The sequence below is a fragment of the Strix uralensis genome, chromosome 3 (genome assembly GCF_047716275.1).
Source record: "Strix uralensis isolate ZFMK-TIS-50842 chromosome 3, bStrUra1, whole genome shotgun sequence".
NCBI lineage: Eukaryota > Metazoa > Chordata > Aves > Strigiformes > Strigidae > Strix > Strix uralensis.
The window spans coordinates 104,151,257-104,173,423 of record NC_133974.1 but is presented as its reverse complement, the minus strand read 5'-3'; positions in this window follow the sequence as shown (position 1 = coordinate 104,173,423).

Genomic DNA, 22,167 nt, shown 5'->3' with positions numbered 1-22,167 from the left:
TAATTATATTTATTATTATTAATATATGCTGCTATAATTATATTTATGATTATACATACATGCTGCTATACATAAAAATTATATATGCTGCTGTATATACATGCTGCTATAATTATAAATATATTGAAAATAAATATGAGTAAATATACTGACCGTATAGTGGCTAAATTACACAAATTATAGAAATACATAATTTTTATATAATATAATATTTGTATCATATAAATATTTGTATATGTATGTACATATATAATACGGCCATCAGCTCTTCTGCATTCATCCTAAACCTTGCAGGGACATTGATCCAATTGCACCAACGCTTTCCCATGTATGTTCTTTCTCTCAGAATCTCTTGTTTTTCATGGGTAAAATAAAAACCACCTCTAAGCTGTTCTCCACCCTGCACAGGCACATTGCTTCTGTTCCTGTGTGGCATAGGCACTTTTAATAGGCTCAAGCTCAGATTTCCAGTTGACTCAATATGGTAAACATATTCTGGGTTTCCTCATCAAAAGAATATACCGGGGAAAGATCCTTACTTTTTCTTGTGATATCTTTCATTTGTAATTGGGTAACACATTCATTCATACGACAGTAAACTGGAATAGAGCCTATATTCTAATATGTTCCAAGTCTGGAACAAATAAATATACAACATCTCCCCCACACACACTTCTGCTAGTTAGCATGTGGTAATTAACACTTGTTAAAATGACTAAAAATTTCAAACATGGAGATGCTCTGCAAGAAAACCTCGATGTGATTATACAGTGAGCTTTTCCATCAGAAGATAATAGGTATTTTTAGCAACCTCTGCCTCACTTTTGTATTAATTTTGTCACATCCCAATGAAAAAAAAGTCAACTTTGGATTCTGGCAGTCCTGGTTTTCCATCAGACAGAACATCAACATTTTCACATTACAGAGGATTCTTCCTTAGTTGCTTTCATCTCCATTTTAGCAAGAGATGCTGAAACTAAATCACCTCAGATTGCTGTGATGAAAAGGGTCTGGAAAGGGGTCGATGGGCAGCAGCAGGGAGACCGGCTGCTGAGATGCTGGGGGAAAACATTTTGGAGTAACCATTTCCCTGTTGCCTTGCATTGCACATAGCTAGTGGGAGGGAAAACACTTCACTGGGGACAGAAGAGAGGATCCCTTTGGTGATTTTCACTCTTTTTGCACATGTGGAAATAACTACCAAAAGGCACAGAAGCAGAAGTGCAGGTTCAAATCTATGTACAATAAAAGTCACTGCTGGTAATGGGGTGTCCATCAAATAATTTATGAGTTTAGAAGACACTGGGAGAAATTTCTCCTTCCTGGTAAGTTCATCGTGTATACCATTATAAAACAACCAACAAAAGGAGTAAGGACGATATTCTTATAGAGGATGGTGAGGTGGAAAGTGAGAAAGTGCAGTAGGTCTATGGCCAGAAACTTGTTTGTATTTTTTTGATTGCATTTAAATGAATGTGGAAAACTGCGATAGGCAAACTGGCCTGATGAGGCACAGAGGCATTTCAGGTTCTGTACTGGCAGCCAAAGGGCAGCACAGCACTACTGGGAAAGACATCAGGGAAACACAGAAATGTGCTGTAACAGTGAGAGTTAAACAGGTTTTTGACCAGTGAGTCTGTCCTAGTAAGGCAGCTTTCAGGGCTCTGTCTCGGCCTGAATGAGAGCTGCTGTGCTGGGACAGCAGTGAAGTAAGACTGGTAATTATCACTGGCACTTTTACAAGTGAGGAGCTTACAGTGCTCATGTGATACCAAGTGCTGGTTGTGCACTGAGCAGTTTTTCTGGAAACCTTGGCTTTGTTTTCCCTTAGTCCCGAGAACAAAAAAGAAATGTTGCAAGGAAAGTGCAGAATGAATCCAAAAAGAACAATGGAATTGTGCTTGATTTGTTTAATTCTGAAATCAAGGTCACTTAGAAGTACTACAGCTTTTATTTGTTTTATTGGGGGGTTTTTTAAGGATTTTTTTCTTTTTGGCAACATCTTTCTTTTCATTTGATGGTCCTGTCATCCCAGAACTGTATATGTTACTGATCCTGCCTGTATTCAAAGCTGTTATTAAGTGGAGTCTTTTAGATTTTAGAGAAATGATAATGGTTCCAAAGATGACAGAAAGTGGCAGCTGGTGACAAAAAACCCCCTTGATAAGACGACAACAGTAAATCAAACTACTGCCACTTTTTCGTTTCATGTTTGTTAATACCACCTCGCCTTTTGAAGTTTAAAGCAAGGTTCAAAAGAGCCAGGTGCTGAATCATAATATTAAAGCAAGTAAGGAGCTCCATGAAAGAGAGGAGATCTGAGAGGGGAAAGCAACAAACACGGCTTTCAACTGCCTTTTGTCGGCCTTTCTGCAGATGTCACCAGTTGTTATCCCCAGCAGAGGCTTCAAGCTTGTAGCAGTGCCTCTGGCTGATTCCAACTCAACGTTTCAAGTGTCAATCAAAAAGGAAGGACGCAGCTTAGGTCCTGGTCATTGTCCTGTGAAAAGAGCCAAGCATTTAACATTGATTTAGCTCCCTCAATATACAAAGATAGAGCCAGCTTTGTGCAGCAAAAGGGCCTTTGGCAAGGTTGCTTGTAGAGCAATTCCATCGCATCCGATGCTCCTTGGTTTAGCTGTCACACTGCAGTGTCTGGAGTCCTATGAAAAGTTATTCAGGAATGAGTGAGCAAATTAAAAAGAAATAACATGCTCTCCTAAATAGCAATGCAAGCTATAGAAAGTGCTCTTAACATCATTTAGCCCTGAAAAGCATTTTTAATAAAAGTATTTTGTGCTTTTAAATGCCTTTTAACAAGGAGAATAAGATGTTTCAGGACAAGAGGGGGCCCTTGTGAAACCCATCTCTATTGGACTGGATAAGCAATTGTACCCACAAAGTGTCTTTGGTCAAGTGCTTGCTTATTTTGTTTTCAAGCCACTTACATTCACCGCCATCCAGATACTGCATTATCCTTCCATACGGGTATAAAAAATGCCCCCAAACCCAACAACAATGAAAAGGCCCTACCTAAATGCCACAGATGCCCCCCACTCCGGCTCTCCCATTCTTTCTCATGTCAAAATCCCTCCTGCCTCTCTCATCATTTTCTTAAAAACACCTTGGCAATTATTTCCTTCTCAGCCATTGCACTCCCCAGCAGCTCTCACAGGCACTGCCGATGAGTCACACCAGTCACTTGGCATGATATGACAAGTTGGTCAGTGGCCACACTTGGACTGTTTTGGCAGGGCTCTGGTGGGCAGCACTTTCTCAAGAATGTGGTAGAAACCACATCTTTGTCCTTAAAAAGCAAAGTGAAACTGGGTGAAACACAAAGAAAGTGTGCCTATTGTTTTAAACAAAGTCAACACAAGGTAGATTTATCCTTTGTACCTGGAAATAATGTTAAATTCATGAGAGAATACAAACAAACAAACAAACAAAAAAAGCATGGTTCTTCGTTATGGGGTTTCCAGCATCTTTTCATTCAAGTTTAGTGCACCAGTGGACTGACTGAGCTACAGACTGACCTGGTATCACAGAGACAATAGTTTTGGACCAACAAAATTCATGTGCATGCATCCAACTTCAATCAGATGAGGAAAGCAGTTTAAAGATGGGGGAAATATTTCCCTTTTGCAGGATCAGATTGCTACCGTTTTCTGTTTCGCACAATATTTTTTTCCAATATTTTCATCCTCCTCTGTGCAGAAATACAGGTTAAAAAATCATGGAAAATGTCACAAGAAATAGAACATTTCCATGACAGCAATTGTTTTTCAGAAGCTTGTTTCCCTTCTTAAAGGCTTGTCTTCTGGTAATACCTTCCTAAGCCAAAACCACACTGACTGATGGTACTTGTCAGCTCCAGGGAAACAGCGCAGCCCCTAAAACTACCTGTGCACAATGGTGGTTTTTCTGAATGTGGGATGGGGTTACTCCTGATGAGCCGTGAAGAAGCCACATTCCTGCAGGCTGCTCATGCACTCGCGTGGCTCATGTTATTTGCAATTCAGTAATATTTAAGCAGAGGATCTTGCAGGAGTTGGGTGTATTTTTAAATACATGTATCATTACAGACACACTTATTTCTGCATTCCTCTAAAGGCATTTCTAACGGTCTCTGTAGCTGGCACTTCAGTAGGAAGTTTAAGAAAGCATGAGTTAAGGGACTGATGCACTTCTCTATACTTTCATTGGGATTTCATTTGATCTAGTCCATGTCCTTTTCTTTTTTTCACTCACTTTCTGTCACTTGCTCACAGAAAATGTGTGCTAGCTTTACACCAGTTTAACAGTGAGGGCAATGCACATTTGTAACAGGCACTTGTTCCTACAAGCTGCTCCTTTCCCACAGCCAGAAAATGGGTTGCTCCCTCTCTGTGCTTCCTCAAAGGAGCAAGGGAATGGGAGATGTTTGCTTTTCCCCACTTCCTGCATGCCAGTGTGCCATGCTTCTCCCAGTGCAGAGAGTATGCAGAATGCTGTATGCAGAGCTGCTGCATCCCCTACTCTTGCGCTGATGGAGCTTCTGCTTTGCCCCCCAGCCATGCCCACCTGCCCGGCAGCGTGTGCTGCCCCACGTGTCTGCCTGGCACAATTTGTCCTTCTGAGCGTCAGGGAAAGCAGGAGACAGACAGTGACTTCTTGTGTGGCTATGCCAGTGGTCCCAGCATATTCCCCAGGCAGCACAACACATGCTTTGGATTAGGGATCAATAAGATATCAGTGAACACAAATCAGCAATAAATGAGAAAGCTCAAATTTTGGTTGCATTTTTTAAAAATGCAACAACATGTTGAATTTTTCTGTGCTGCTAATTAACAGTGACATCAATAGGAATAATTTCAAAACAGCATTTCATTTGGGGTCTTCAGAACTCGTTTGGAAAAAAGTTCCAGGAGAAGGAAATTACATTGAAGTAGAAATTGAAGCATGCGCACATGCATGTGTGTATGAGGGAGAGCAAAACAAAGGTGAAAAGCTGGGGATGCTTTATCCCAAATCAAGCATTATCAAGAAAAGTTAGGAAACAGAGGGCTTCAGCGACCCTAAAAGAAAAGACTTAAGGTCAAATTTGTTTTCTGGCTTACTGATATAAGAAATGCACACAATTAAGGTATGGAGACATTTTACCGTTTCATCACAGTAAGATAATGAGGAGAAAAAGAAAAAAGAAAAAAAGTAAATGTCACCTTGATCTAAATTTTGGTCATGGTTGCCAAAATGTGTGGTGGCGCAGCTCAGGAAACAGGGCGCAGTTACCATTTATGATCTTGGTGGCCTAATCCATCCAGCATATTTTTCATCCTGGCAGTCCCTGGCTTCCAGTGTGTGCTTCTCGCTGTGCTCTTTCAGTAGCACAACTCTCCTCCTTGTTTTGCTGGGCCAAATTCAGGCTTAGTTTAAGCAAATGTACCTTCCTTGAGGGTGCCAGAGAGGCCAGGCTTGCACAAGGACAAGATTTGATGAACCATCGCTGGTGAATGGCTAATGAAGGCCTGGTGATACACTTTTTAACACACCTTTGTTTAACCATTCTTGTCCCTTGGGCAACTGAAAAAAATCTCTCCAACAGCTTTACTGCCTTGTTTGCTATTCCCCCATGTGATGAAGCTTTTATTTGACTCCCCACCCACAACAGCTCATTTGTCTTAAGCTTCCTCAACCTGTTCACTCCCAGCCCTCCTGCTCTTGATATAGGCATGTTTTTAAAGCTCACATATGGGAGCCACTCATTCTCCTTGGAGGTCAAAACAAAACAAGTGACAGGATTAATTTTCTATGAGCAAGTAGACATAAGTACATTGCAAACCAGTTTCAAAACTTTTTGAACAGCAGTGCCACATAACATATCCTAGGAGGTCGTGAGATAATGCATTTGCATCCTTCAGTATTATGAGAGTAATGTTTGTTGTTGCCATTGTGTCCGTTGGAAATAATGGCTTCTGGTCACCACAGGTTAGTAGATGCAAACTGCAAACTATATCGCAGCAACTTCACTAATGCAGAAACCATTGTACATCCAGACATCCCTGCCTTATCCATAAAGAGTAATTGCCTAAGTGTTTCATTGGAAAAAAAAATGGCACAGTCCTGGAAGTGTCAGGGATGTAGCATTTACGCATCGATTTGTAATTTCATTTATATAAGGATGTCATCTTTTTGCTATAATCACAAAATATCATCTTGCTTAAGTGTTAAGGTCTATAGCACAGAGAAATCAAGTTTAGTTTGTTTTTATTTTAGATAGTGAAACTCTGTATTTGCACTGTTTCTTCATTAACAAAACCTCAGTGTACGTAGTCCATAGCAAGCATTTTCATTCACCTTTCCCACACAAATACCCTCTTTGATCTAGTTATTTTCATACAACTTAAATGATGGCAGACTGTAAAATCTAAATTACAGTCATTGTCCTCTTCTTCATTTGCTAGGCAAGTGTTTTGCAATGATGTCTCCAGTCAACGTTTTCCAGAGCTGGTGTGACCACAGGAAATATCAGTACATTATTTTACAACTATTTTCAGTACCTCTAATGACAATTATGGCTCAACTTTGGATGTTACTTTCAGAGCTACCAGGAGTCCTCAATCCCAGCTTGAACCATCTTTGTAATTAAAAATATAAATGTTCCAAAATGAATAGCCAAATCTGGAGAGAACCTCTCCTGCTGGACTCTTCTGACAGCTATACCCACTTAATTTGACTCAGTGGCAGGGCCATTTCTCAAAGCAAGGAGCCTCCAGCTTCAGATACCTGCTCTAATTCAGTACCAGGACTGTCTGGTCTCAGTGCTTGTTGTCCATTTACCATGCCAAAAAAACCCAAGACAATCTTTCCAGGACCCTCCCTGTTTAACTGTTACACAATAAAAGCAAAGGAAATAACAAAGTAGAGGCATATGTTCACTAGGGGGGGTAGATGCCAGCCACTGAAGGGTGGGTGCCTGTCTAACACCCACCTAACTGGGGATGAGATATCATGAGAAAGGCACAGAAAAGCTGGTTGGAGGGGACCTCAGGAAGTTGCTAATCCAGCCCAGGCACTGCGAGTGGGACCATGCCCAGTACTGTATCTGGTCTAGAGATCTCTTACAGTGTTCAAGCAGGTTATTTTACATTGAGTAATTAACTATACACTGGACCAGAGAAAGGTGGGAAATCCCAGGATAAACCAGGCTGGTCTGAAGGGTACACATGTTCCATCTCTTCACTAGTGCAAAGACGATTAATGCAGTTACTACAGTCCTGATGCTCTGATGATATGTATGAGGCAAGATTTTGCAGAGAGGGAAGTAATGTATTAAGCCAACAGACCTACCAGCAAGCTATCAGGCTCGCAAACTCCTGTTCAGGTTCAACACCAGCCCTGAAGAAGGGATCATATCTGTCTTTCTCCAGCGTGTTTTCTTTTTCCCAAGTGAAACTATTCAGTGAATGAGATTGCCTTTGCAGATAGTTCTGGCTGCTCTGAAACGGCATTTTCATTTGATTCTTTATACTGATCACCTCTATCAGACATATCCCATATGGCCATCATCAGCAAGCCACTGGTTCCATGGTAGGCATCAGACATTTAAGTTTTTCATATGCTTGTCCCACAGTCCCACTAGCTTTTGTAATCTTTAAAATGGTGTCCATTGTCATCATCCTTCTGTCTACCAACATGCTGCCACCTGTATGTTACCCCTCCATTCGTCCCTGATTCCTTGTTTTTATTTCATTGCTCATGCAAGTATTACTTAGTGTAAGTGCAATAAACTTGTTTAGGCAAACTCCTCAGAGGGCTAATACGGTTCTGTTCAATCTTTCTGTATGACAGCATTAAACCTCAGTCATCCTTCTCCCTGGGCATTCGCTGGGTTTGTAGTGTGCTGTCTTACATTCCCACTGTCTAGAACCACCAACGCTGAACTGGTGCTCTCCTGCCGCTAGTCGTCAGGTTGTAATTTCAATACTTTAGGGATTCTTCGCATTTGCCTTCTGGACTTCGTACCTTTAAGGTTCAGGGTTGGATTTTTAAAAATTTCTCTAGAACCACAAGTATAAAAAACCTTGTTTTAGTTGTTTTCTAAATAAATGAGTGAATAAAAGTTGCACTTTCAGGGTAGTCATAGAAATGTAAAGGGAAAGCTTTAGGAAAAGCACTATAGAAAGATGCCCACTAAAATTTAAAGTGTGCCTAAGGCTGAAACTGAGATAACATACCTCTCTCATAGAAAAGTACATGCATATATAATTTTAGTACTACATATATGAAGCCATGTACACATGTGATCGCAAACCATATGTTAACACTGCTTTTTAAAAATATTGATCAAGAAAAATGAAGCTGGTAATTAATGTGTCATTAAAATGTGTCAAAATATTTTCTTTTTAATGTAACACTAATAATTAAACTAGCATTAAATGTATCATAAATATAATTATTGTATGCTTTAATCAGTTTGATTTTAGCTTCTTTTTTTTTTCATTTTACTTCCTGATAGTCAAAGTTTTCTCTGCACATGAAAGATGCTGCAAGATGGCACAGGCTAAAGTATGCCAAGATGTGTGTGACTGTGTGATATTCACATCTGCAGGAACAGCAAACTAGCTCAATCGCTGGCATTACCAGTTCAGTTCAGCTGAGGATCTGGCCCCTACTGTGTTTATTATTAGATGGAATGGACGAGAATATATTCATTTTCTGCTGAACTTTTTCATGGCCTTGCTCTTTCTTCCTTTCTTTCCATTTCTCGTACCCCATCCAAAATTTGTGCTGCAGAAATTCAATGTCCCTGTTGCTTTTTTTCACTTGAATCTCAATTGCAAAGCCAACTAGATTTCGTCATGGCTTATATGCTCTTCCACTTGCTATCTGTAATCACAGTCATTGTGAAACTCAAAGCTAAGTCAAGAATTGTTGCCTTTTTATGGCTCCCTCTTTTATATATGTTGTGTTGGAGAGCGGTCGTTACCGCTTTTTTGTCATTATTTCTGGGCTTCACTCCATTAGCTAGTGAACAGGCCTTCTCTCATTGCTTTCCTTCAGTAAATACTGTAACATTCAGCTTCCTTTCAGGCTTGTGCTTTTAAAGAAAATCTTTGTACAATTAAAGATATGAAATTGCTAAATACAAGGCTGCATTCATTGTTCTCCCTTTTTAAAGGTTTAATCACACTTAATGGCTCTCTTGAAAACTTGAATTTTCCATGTTGATCGTTTTACCCCACTGAAAGAGTTTGCTAATATACTTTTCAAGTGTTTTCTCCTTAAATGAGCTATTCAAGAAGTTTTGTACAGAATAAGATTGAGGAAGGATATATCCAGAAACAATTATGAAAAGGGTCCAGGGCTATCTGTTTATCCACTGGCAGAGATTCATGAGCTCAGCAGCAGCCAGAAATAGAAAAGAGAAAATATAGTCCTGTCCAGCTTTGGAGGACACATCTTGAAATGTCTTGTGTTCCTCCTTTTGGACCAGTCTCAAAGCAACTGTTGCTCCATCTTGAACCCTCCCAAGATGCAGCCCCTGATTGCCACATGAGCATTGACCATGGCGAGAACGAGGCTGAGTACGTAGTCCAAAGAGGTGGTAACTTTGGTCCTGCATATCTCATTCCAGCCACAACCACCACCACGTTCTCTGAGAGCACCTCTCTGAAGAGCTGGTAGGTGCGGTGCTGCCCGCTCAAGGCTGAAGTGATGTTTTTATAAAGAGGGGAAGCACACATCTTTGCAAAATCCTTGGTAATCAACTTTCAGCCTGTGACTGACCAGCTAAAAGTATACAGCCACCCCGAGACACAGACTGGACACCCATGCACTGTTTGAGGTTTTGCTGTGGCTGTTTATCAATCACATCTAGGTATGAAGCCACGAGCCCTGTGAAACCTCTGGAAACTTCCAAACACAGCATCCCATTTACTCTGTAGCACAAATTCGTTTGGTTTTCCTGGTGTTTCTGTCTTGATAGTCAAAGCCATTCAGGGTATTGGACTTTGCTTCCTGAGATATCACATCTCCTTCCACCAACATGACCTCCCATGACATTTGACAGGAACAATCTGGACTGTGAACCAACAGGGGAAGTTTGTTAGCTTATGCAATGAAATTCTCACAGCTCCTGGAACTAGACTCCATTATTCGCATTTATCCTTTCAGATAGTCATTGATCTCAATACATTCAGAAATAAATGTGCACCTCTTTTGTGGCATGCCTCTTTTCCTCAAAAAGTTTAAAACTTATGCACAAAACCTTAAACAGAGCAAGCGCAAACCTTGCGGTACATCTTACAAACTACAGGAGAGGTAGGGAGACAGAGAACAAAATAATCTCCACTATTTTATGTCTAAATACTTGGCAGCCACTCAGCTACTTTGGTAATGGGGACCATATAAGTAGGTAGGTGCAGGTTTAGTGAGATGAAGATTATAAATTAAATGTAGTAGGAGTAATATTTCATCTGCCTGTCTCAGGGCTGATACCATAACATAAATCCTGAGATACTTTAGATTAGATAGATGCGATATGCCAATCTCCACTTAAATATTTTGGGTCTGCTCCCAATAAAGTTAATGGAAGTAGGATCAGCTCTTTATTGCTCCCATGCTATCAGTGAGTCTTCACTTCCCATCAAGCAATTTATGTTTTGTATTACATTGGTACAAAAGCCTCATTCTGCTTGTCTCAAAGTCAGCGGGTTTTGTTTTATCAGTGGAAGACTTGTTAGGGTATTAGTGCTTTAAATTGAAGCTCCCAGACTCAGTTCACATGGCTCAGAGCCACTCGTCCTCATTGCAAGCGCTCTGCCCTTACTGTAGCCTGTGCAAGAGCACTTAGTTCTCAAGTGCTCTTCGGCTGGGGAGACTGAGGGACACAGGCAACTTTACATCATCTTCCTACTCTCCTCCACTGCAGTCCCAGGCTTGTCTGGAGCCCTTTCAGGCCCTGCTTGCACAGGATTATCAACAGCATCTTTGGGGCAGCTCTGTGTTGGGCCAGGTTGAAACCATCAGGGCATGCAGCATGGAGCAGCTGCACTCACTAGGGCAGCAGGAGATGCACCAAGGACACCCCACCACCACCAGTGTGTACTAGACTATTACAGTCATTGTATACAGTCATTTTAGATGAAGTTGTTTTGCTTGGACTCAGACCAGTTGGATTTGCTCAGGGTGAGAATGGGATTGCCTAGCAGAGGGCCCAAGGGGATGCAGGCAGAGTATCCAGGGAGGTTCCCAGCCAGGACAGACTGAAGGCAGGAGTGGGTGCTCTGATCACCTGCTGCTAATGGCTTCAGTTTATCTAATAGCCCTCTCGGTGTTGATAGAGTAGGATTTTCAGCCCAGGTATTTGAATTATCACCTACCATGAATTCAGAGACCTGCCAGTCACGTGAACCTGAATAACAAATGCTGCACACCCCTATATCACTTCTGGATTTGTTACATAAAACCAAATAGCTAGGGAGCAGAGACAGGATCAGGTGGTGTACCTAACCGGTTATTATGGGACATGGTTTCTGCATTTATGATGAACTGTTCCTGGAAGATTCTTATTCAAAGTAACAGCAAACAACAAACACAAACCAGCATTTTAACTGTAAACTGTGTGAATGGGAAAAGGGAAACCCAGGTATTAGAGGTTACATGCCATGTTCTGCTACATTTGCACATCACCTGAAGTGGTCCTGTCTGGTCACCAGAGCTGCCCACAGAAGTCCCAGCACATCCTGAAGCATATGTCCCACTTCCACTCAAGCCAAGCATGTGCTTCAGGAAGACGGTGATTTTAAGCGCTTTGCTGAAGCCAGCTGCTGGATTTGCTAAGGAGAGGTAAGATATCACTCAAGGTAAGTGGCAAAACCCAGGTCTGTGACCTTTTCCCTCACAGATGGTTAGTAGGCACAATACACTATCAGGTTTCTTACGACTGCTCTAACACTCACTTCCCAGCTCATCTTGGAGTGGGCATTGTCAAACAGTGCTTTGTCTTGCGTTCTGGTTCTGGTTTTCTTGTAGGCACTGCGCTGGAAAATAGTCCTTTATTGCCTCGAAACCATCAGGAACGTCACACAAGGACGTCTTTAAAAGCCATGTGATGTTCACTCAGTTTGTTTTCTTAAATACAGTGTCTCCACAGTTACTGATTAATTTAATGTAGTGCAAGGAGAACTATTGATTTCCCATGTCTGCTTCTGACCCTTTAAGATATAAAAATGCAAATACATTGCTTAAAGAGAGTATTTATTTATTCCTTGTACCTGCTAACATGTGACTTCAACACAAAAAGCAGCTTTTGCTGGTTTTGTTTTGATAAACTCTAGCATGTTTGGTTTTTCACTGAAACAATATGCTAACATGCTCATTTCTAAGCTATTCCTCATCAAACCCCCCCTTTTCTGCTATACGCTCCATGGCTCTCCAGCACTGCCAGAGCGCACACAGAGTGGTGGACCTGCAACTTTGCTGGCAATGTTTATTTTCAAAAGACAAATATTGTGCCAGCGTTAACTTCAATTAGGAGACTTATTTGACAATCTGACTACTCCATCTGATGCCTCAAGGGCAAATTTCAGCACTTTATGAAAGATGTTGGCCAAAGACTGATCTATATGAATAAAATATAGGGGAGAGAAGTTTTAATGAACATTTGAAAACAAAACTATCAAGAATTAATTGCAAATATTTACATGCAAATAAAGGGTTTGTTTTATATCTGCGAAGGCTAGCGCATTCAGAAAGAAAGCTGCCACTCCATCCTTTAACTCACTCTGCTGTGCCCCTGTATTACAAGCCTCTCAGGCAGTGTATAATCAATATCATAGGAGGTACAATGTGTAGCCACCGTGGGGGGCTGATCCTGCAGCCCTACAGCAAGGCATTCTGCCTGCCGGGTAGCGCGCAGGGGGGCCTCACCTCACTGCATCTCCATGGCTTCGCTCTGGGTTTGACCATTTTTATTCACATTTAATCATCTGATAAACTTACTTTGTATTGCATTTTGATTGCTTAATGGTGCTTTACATGCAAAACATTTCCAAAGCATGTAAAAGGCTCCTGTGTTGTTCTGCGAAAAACTGCTCCCCTTGGAGAGAAACTCACTTGCTGCAAAGAGCCTGCACAAGGCCTCGCACCACTCAGGAGCACAAGTCTGACCCTCTTACAGCTCTTGTTCAGATAAAGCTCCAGATGACTTTAGTGGGAGGTTTGCCTGAGCGAAGACTGTGCTATCCGCTCCTCACTGTTTTTACAAGGTCACTGGGAAAAAGGTAGTGTCAGATCACAAGGAAATATTTTCAAAATTGTTTCTACAGTCCTATTCAGGTGCTGACAACCTGGCTTCTCGGGCACAGGTCTCCCAACTCCTCTGAAAACCAGAGGCTGGTATTTGACCCAACCAAGGTGTCCTAGCTAGGGGAAAACCACAAAACTGGAAGTGTTTTCAAGTCAAATCTGTAGTCCTGCGGCTGGAAGGAAGGGTGATGTGTTCATCATGGCCTTGGAGATGGCACATGGGATGCTGGTCGTGACTGCCTGCCCCTTCTCATCTCCCACCCCTTTGAAAGGTGTGCTCAGGTCATGCATTGAGGTCTCCCAACATTACTGGGACTGGGGCCTCTCTCTCCCAAAATCCATAGGCCTGGACAACACGGGCAGGAGCGCCGGATCGTTTACTACCCAGAGAATCACCCCCAACAGCACACAGATAAAACAGAGACAAAGGTGACTTTGTAGCACTACTCTGGGTGAAATTTCTTTTATTTTTTTCACTCTCTCTCTCAGTGTCTGATGTGCTGCTGCTGAAAAGGTTTCTATTTTGATGAGGCCACAAAAGCTTGAATACTTTTCTGAACCAGTTTGGTAGTAATTGCAAGCTGGGAATTATTCTCACTAGAGTTCAGACCTGTGTAAATTATTCAAAAGAGACATAACCTTGCTATGTAAGTCTTAATTAACATCTCTAGTACTTTATTGTAAAGATACGATCCCCTATAGCTCCTTTAAGGTCACGTAAATACCCTGGGCCTGATCCTTAGATGGTGGGACCCTGCACGTTGGTTCACAGGCAGTTTCTATTTGCATTTGACTCCATTCACCTGCCCTTATTTCACAGCCAAGCACACGAGCGTTTTTTTATATAGACTTTAATTCAAAGGTCTCTCAAACTACAGCAGCTGGGAATGTTCTGTTGGAATGACTTTCTGGAGGAAAAATATGCTTTTTATAAAAACGGGATTTCTTTTATGGGGAAATTTCAATTTTGCCAGATATTTCTGATCTTCTATTAGGAAAAATCAAACTGATGGCTCTATGGCTGCTTGGCTGGAAGGCCCCTGTCAATTTTGTTGTCGTCTGCAGGGAGAGAGCAAAATTGACAATAGTCTTCCAGGCAGGCAGCTGGGGAGATGCAGCAGGTCTGGAAGAGGGAGGAGGGGAGGTTGAGTGCCCTGGCGCTCTGCCGGCCCTGCAGCCCAGCTGCCTCCCCAGCAGCCAGGCTAGGGGGAAGTCGAGGAGGAGGAGGAGGAGGAGGAGGAGGAGGAGGAGGAGGAGGAGGAGAGGCAGGCGCAGGGCGGCCAGCCTGCAGCAGCCTGCTGATGAGGCTCCTGCCGCTCTCCCTTTTCAGCAGGCAACTGACAAGCCCCAAGAAATTCCAGTTTGCTTCCCCTGAAAGAGATTTTTTTTTGTTTTCTGGAGAGCATTTCCCAGGAAAAAAAATTAAGTTTGAAAACAAAATAAAAAACCTAACAATTTGAGGGGAGAAGGGAGAGGTATAATTTCAAAATTACCATTTTTTCATGGAAAGGAATTTCTGTGATTTGGCCAGCTCTACCTTACACCTGGTATTATACTGGTAGGAAAAGAAACCCTGTTCTTTTCCATAATCCATACATTGTTAAAAAGTACAGTGCAGGAAATAAATGCACCTGTGTGGAGAAGGCCAGCAAAAGAACAACATTAGTCACACTTAAGATGGATTTGGAGAGGTACACAACAAGGGTAAATACCCCGGTTTGTGCCTCAAAGTGGCCAGTGAGAGCAGTGATCCCATGTCGAGCAGCAGCACTGCCTTTACGGACAAAGTCATACACCAAAGTCCCCACCAACTCCGTGCCTTTGCCCACAGTTAAGCAATAACCAGAGAAACAAATTTCAGCAAATCTTATAAAACCAAAAAGTAAGCGCAACTGGATTGACAAGCTTCAGTCTGATGCAATTTGAAATGGCTGACTAATAAACCCTAAAATTCAAGGATTTTTATTGAATTGGTCATAGACCTTTAAGTACAAGACAGTGTCTTGCTATAACATAGATCATAAACTGAGCTCATTGCAGGCTGTTTTGCAGGCGGTGAAGGCTCTTCCATTGTGTGTTTGTGTGTATTTCACAACCTTTCTGAATGTGTCCAAGTTATCCTCTGTTTAATTCACACTGATGAACAGCAGTAGAAGCTGTAGCTATAATGATGGGAGGAAAACAGATATTCACTCTAAAAATTGTTTAGCCCCAGTAATGAGTTCTGTAGCGTATCCTTTGAGATTTCACACACAAACACACGCAAAAGCACTCTCATAGTTGCAGGACTCATGATTCTTATGATCCTAAACAGATTTTTGTGAAAGAGAAGACCAAAAGTCATGAAACCTTTGAATAATTACATTCAGTAAGTCAGATAGATAAAATATTTCAACAAGCACTTTGAAAGAAAAAAAAAAAAGTTCAATTATATTCCCCTACATTCCAATAATCCACCCCTGATTATCCTATAGATACTGTGCAGCACATGATACCAGTATTGATGAAACACCAAAAGGTAATGGTATCAGCGCAGAGCAACATCACCAGAGCAGAAGAGCAAATATGACTTTAATTGTAGGCTGTCTATTATTTTATAGCATAGACTTTTCAGGCAATTTATTAATACTAACAAAGATGAGTGATTTGGAGGCTGAATATTTTTTATTTCTTAGCAGTTATTTTATTTGATAATGACATTAAATATTAGAAACTATAACAGCTGGTGTGTTTATCCTTACTTGAGTGTATTAACCTCTTTAGCCCTTTTTTCCAGAAGAAGGATTCAGCATTACAGATTTGACTGTCAGCTGCAGTGCCTGGCGGCCCGTTGGATTGGCACCCTGACAGAATCGAAAGTCCAGTGCTGCAAGTAAACATGGATGACATTGCAGATAGATAGAACTGGCTGACTTGAGGCACCTGCAGCTGTTTGCACCAGAATAAAAGCAAAGGTTGTGGTCACTGGAGTGGAAAAACACTGAATTTACCTCTAGTTATTTTGCCTGGGAATTTTCCCCCCCCCTCTTTTTTTTTTTTTTTTTTTTCCTGGTTGTACATTTTGGAACCTTTCCACTAAAAGCACATTAGGCTGAAATACCTAAGTGAAAAAATCCACCAGACACCAGAGGGTTTTATAGCCTATTTTCCCACTGCCTTTTTTCTTAAATTCATTGAACGGTCGCCCCACTAGTTTCTGCCTGGTAACAACTAGTGTTTCGCTGGTGCGAATACTGGGTTGCAGCGAAGGGTTGCAAACACTGAATAGCCAGAAACAGTTCTCAGCAGCTGATTTTTCAAATGTTGAATAGACAGAAACACTTCTTAGCAGCTGATTTAGTTTTTTTTAAACGCAGCATTCACAAGGACTGCCACAAGTGACAGAACAACAGCGACCCAAACCATTTTGTTCTGTTAAAAAGCTCTTGATCTCTTAAGCACTCCTGCTTCCCGGGACAGGTCCCCAAAGTCCTTGGAAATGAGAAAGACAGCACAGGAACTTAGTACTGCTGTCGCTGGTACGCTGTGATCGATCAGCACGGCAAACTCATAGTCAGAATATTCATTTCTGTAGCACGGAGGATCTCAGCGTGCTTTACAAACAGCATTTAATTGCCGTAATCCTCAGAAAAGGTATTATATCTAGTTCACCAGTAGATAAACTGACGCACGAAGAGCTTAGGGGACTTGCCCAAGGTCACACTCTGAGTCAGTGGTGAACTGATGACAAAGGCACGACTCCGGGCGGCCGGCGCTAACGGCGGGGCGATGCCGTGCCTGCCTTGCCCGGCCCCGGCAGCATTAGCCTCCCTCTCCGGAGCGGAGATCAGCAGCTGGACCAACAAACGAGCAGGAGAGGGGAGGGTAGATAGGTATGACAGAAATGAGGTGTTTGATGGCTGGGTTTTTCCCCTATGCCACCTGCATCCCTTTATAACATCAGAGCATTTACATTTTTAAAGAAAGTGTATTCTTTTTCATCATGGGCCACTGGTGAGCCTAACGCTATCTTTTGTGTGGCACCCCCGCTAACAGAGGTGGCGGAGTATCAATCACAGCTTTCCCTGGGGTCATACCTTACTATGCTGGCTCTTGATCAGAAAGAAGCAGATGGTTATTTACAAACAAAATAATCAAGACCTCAAGAAGGTTGGGTTTTTTTTTCCCCAAATCCTCCTACAGATGAGGCCAAAATAAGGTAAAGTTGCTTGTGTCCCCTTCTGTCAGCTTTCAAGGACACTGCCTGTCCTACCAGCACCTTTAATGCGTTATCAGTTAAATTTGCCAAAGAAATGTGTGGCACCTGACAGAGTAGAGTTGCCTTAGATTTATCAGTGGCTTTCATGAGAATCTGGCACTTAAACCACAATGTGAATTACTGTTAGATTATTGTGCAGGAATATTGTTATCTGCCGTACACTACATGTTTGCAATCAGTTCTTTACAAGCAACGCACAGACTGCCTTTGAATCTTTTTCAGTAGCCATGGTCACCCTCCTTCTTTATTTAGTGTTAAGTGTTATTCATTTAGCAGTAAAAAATGAACAAAAGAGAAGAAAGCAGGTGCTCTAAGTTTACTCTACAGCCAGCTGTCAGGAAGACACACTTTATTTATTTATTTATTTATTTATTTTTTGCAGCACATAAAGGGGATTTATTGGAAGTGTTTGGGGAAAAAATATGAAGCATACGTTCAATCAGTCTTTTCTGTAATCAATAAGGTTACTGAAGCAGAAAAAACTGTAATGAGTTGTCACAGAATTTGAATTCCCATTTGCTTCCTTTTATATGTATTCAGGCAGAAAATCATCATGGAAAACTAAAGTTGGGAAGCAAGGCCTGGCTATGACTCTTGGGTTGGGTTTGTGTTGAATTTACCAGGTAGCATTTGATCAACCGCTTGCTGAGTGTCAGGGGCAGGCACAAGCCTCTAGTATGAGCAGGATAAGTTACAGTCACAAATTTCCTTGCATTTCAGGTGGATAAACCTCCCTGGTGAAGTACGGCTTCAGAAGATGCTCAGGTACAACAGTGTGGCTTTCTGGATTGACTGCAAATTTCTTCCCCTCTCAGTATTCAGTGTTTTCAGCCAAGGGTCTAAGTGTCCCCAGCTCAAATATAAAGAAAACCGGAGCCCAGCACATAGACTAAAGATATAATTCCAAAGGTATCTGGAGGAGATCTGACTATAAAACCCAAGGACCTTCAGGCTCTCCCCTCCTTCCCAGCATGTTGTGAGAGATTTTTAAAAGCATTGCCAAAGCATGTGAAAAAGGGAGGTGGAGGGTGTTGGGCCACCTATCCTAATGCCGGGATTTCTGCTTTGCGGAGTGGTAAGGCCCACAGCTTTGTCAGATTTCTGCTGGTTTCTACTTACACCTGAGCACCAGGAGCTTCATAGCAATGGTTGTGTGGCCCGTAGATTCCTGTGCTGCAGGTGGGGATGGGAACATCCTAGCAGCAGTCATATGAATAGTGAAATACCTGATCCGTGATCCTGAGACCTAAATCTCAAAAATTAATTGAAGGACGTAGATCACGATTTCTAGCAACAAAATCCTGTCGTCATTTATATCAAGGGACATCACTGAGAACCCATGGATTTAAGGCATACACTAGCTAAAATTGTTTTGGTCTCTCAAATCACTTTCTTTAGGAATCATCCAACATGATATCACTTGTTCAGTTTGTTCTCAGTTTATCTTGCCTGTTTATTTTTCATGTGCTCTTTCTTATTTATGTGCCTGAATGTCCCTGTTGATTCCCAGAATACTCATTTTTCCCTCAGTGTTCATATTTTTAAATGTTTTCCAAATGTTCATCCAAAGACTATGAGTTTTGATTTTAAAACGCCATGGTACTTCATGGGTTTGTAGCTCATGTATTTCCTAGTCTGACATTCTGCTAGCTCTTTGGCTCCATGATTCTCCAGTCCCACTGAGAAACTGCAGAACAACTATTATTGATAAGAATATATTTATATTATAGAGAGGGGAAGTTCTGATCTTAGCTTACACTGCATCTTGGGAAAGATAGGCAGAAACCTGGCCCACATAAAAGAATAAGAAATTAAGGTATCTGAATTACAATTTCTACCAGTCAACATGGTGGTTTTTAAAATACATGCTCCTGATAATTTTCAGTTTAAAACTAAATACATTTCACTTGTGTGTACATGCATATTTAAAGAGAAAACTCAAAAAATTCCATGGTAATTTTCATGAAGCATAAAATCCAGTTGGTCACCCAAAACAATGTAAATGGAAACTTTGTGTCCAGCTCTTGACATTGTTCAGCCTCTCTTTGAATGCTTCTGAAGCATATGTCCATCATCACATCATCCTTTGACAACAGAGATTCAGACTTTAGATGATCAAATCAAAGCCAAACTGAAGGAAAGTTTTTCTCTGAATGGTTCTAACCCTTCTCTGTTTCTCTTCTTGGTCTTTTTCTTCTTTTCTGCCGCCTTCTTTTTTTTTTTCCTTTTTTTTTATCCAGACAGTCATAGAATTGAGATGGGGAAAATTCAGCACATTGCCAAAATCACATAAATTTTAATGGCTTTCCTGTTCACTTAACCCCACATCAACAGTGTGACCTTGTTAGCCTGAACCATGAACCACCAGGGTGTGGAGGCCAAGAGCAGGGTGGATCTGGCCTTGCTCCAGTGCCTATCGCACAAAGGAAACTGTGGGACATTTTGTGGGATATTTTTGAAAACCCTGTGTGTCTTTTTCGAGACATTCGTGCCCTAATTATATAGAAGCTGGCAATAGATTTGGTAACCAATCAGCACCCACTTCCAACAAGACTAACACACAATTAGCATTTGGGCAGTGAGTGTTACTCGAGCTGTCTACTCTAACTATCTATGTTTCTTCAGCATACCCTAAATTTTTATATGGCCTTTGTTTCCAGGATATTTACGCATTCAAAGTCCTTGGCATGTTTGTCTTGCAAGGTAGGGAATTCTAATTATTGTTAGCAGGAAAAAAATTTAGGAATGGTGAAAGACTTAAGGAAAAAAATTTTAAAGGTGTTCTAGCATTGCAAGACACAGAGGCATGTATCGTTAGTCCAGAAAGGACAAAAGCAATGATCTTCTCTGACCTCTTGTACAATGCAGGCCACTTAACTTCCCCAAATCAGTGCATTTTAAGTAGAGCAAATCTTTTAGAAAAACATTCCATCTTGATTTTAAAATTTCCACTGGTGTAGAAAGTGCCACAACCCTTGGTAATTTGCTCCAAAGGTTAATTACACTCCCTGAGAAAAATGTGCACCTGATTTTTAATCTGAATTTGTCCCTATAAAACTTCCAACCTTCAGAGCCTGTTATTTAACAGACTGAAGAGCCTTCATTTTAAAAATTACATTCCCCATGGAGGCAATTAGTGTGGGATTATCTCATTTAACTTTAACCACGCAAAAATGAAGCATCTTGTCTCACCCAGTGTTCAGAGATCCTTCTGTAATCAACTGAGAGAAACAGGCACTACCAGAAGGCAATTCATTGCAGCTATCTCTGTATGGGATTAGTTGCCCACTGGAAATATCTAACTCTGCACTGCCTGAATAAGAGTGACAAAGCAGTGTCCCTAGACCATATTCTTATGTTTTAGATGGGGAAATTTGGGCAAAACAAATCCCACCATTTTGGACTGTGATTAGCTCACCTCATTAGTCCTCTGTTTTCTGGGGGAAACACTGAATTCATTGAGCTCTTCATGATAAATCACCTCTTCCAGTTCCTCGCATGCTCTTGGGGGTCTTCTCCCAGTGATCTTCAGCTTTTCAACATCCCTCTCGAGCTGGGATTCAGAATGGGACCCCATACTCCCAAAGGGGTGGTATTGTTGCCAATATTAGTAGTAATATAAACTTACCGTGCTCAGACCTGGCATTCCCTGCTGCACATTCAATGATGACTGCCTTTAGGCACCACAGGGCACTGGAAGTTCTGTTTTGCTGATCATCCACCTTTAATGAGCTCTAAGTCTTTTTAAAAGTCATCCCTACTACAAGAAAGGTCCTGTAGGGCTGACTTTTGGTGTTTCTAGCCAGAAAACATTAGAGTTTGGCCAAAACATCTAGCTTGTTCCTTATCAACAACACATTCACTTTATCATTGTCTACTCTCCTAGTGTCCGTGTGGTCTGTAAGTATACTCTATAGCAACTGCTTTTTTTTTCTTTGAGGACATGGTTAGAAATGTTAAACAGCTTTGGATCCAGAACCATTCTCTGCAGGACTCCAATGGAGACACACCTGCTCAATGAATTTCCCTATTTACAATTACATATTGAGATGCACCAATTAGCTATTTTTTTAATCCATTTGATGTTTGCTGCAATGATTTTGTAGCATTCTCCTTTCTTAATCAAAATGTCAGGCGGTACCAAGTCAACTGCCTTACAGAATTTAAGTACATTACATCAGTGCTATTACCTTTCTCAACCAAGCTTGTAATCTCATAAAAATAATATCAAGCCAGTTTGACAAGATCTATTTTCCATAAACCCATGTTGAAAGGCATTAATTATATTACCTTCCTTTAATTCCTTATTAATCAAGTCTCATATCAGCTGTTCCAGTATTTTGCCTAGGATCAATGTCAGGTTGACAGGCCTATAATTACTTAAGTCATCCTGTTTAACCTTTTTAAATGTTGGCTCTATACAAGCTTTCTTCTAGCCTTCTGGAACCTCCCCAGGGCACCAAGATTTGTTGAAAATCATCATTAATGGTTCAGAGAGCTCCTTTGCTAGATCTTTTAAAATCCTTGGTTAGCTTCTGTAGCCTCTGTTTTGACCATACTTCATTATTGTTGCAAAAAGGTCTGGAAACTCCACTAGACACTTATTGCATCTTCCAGTA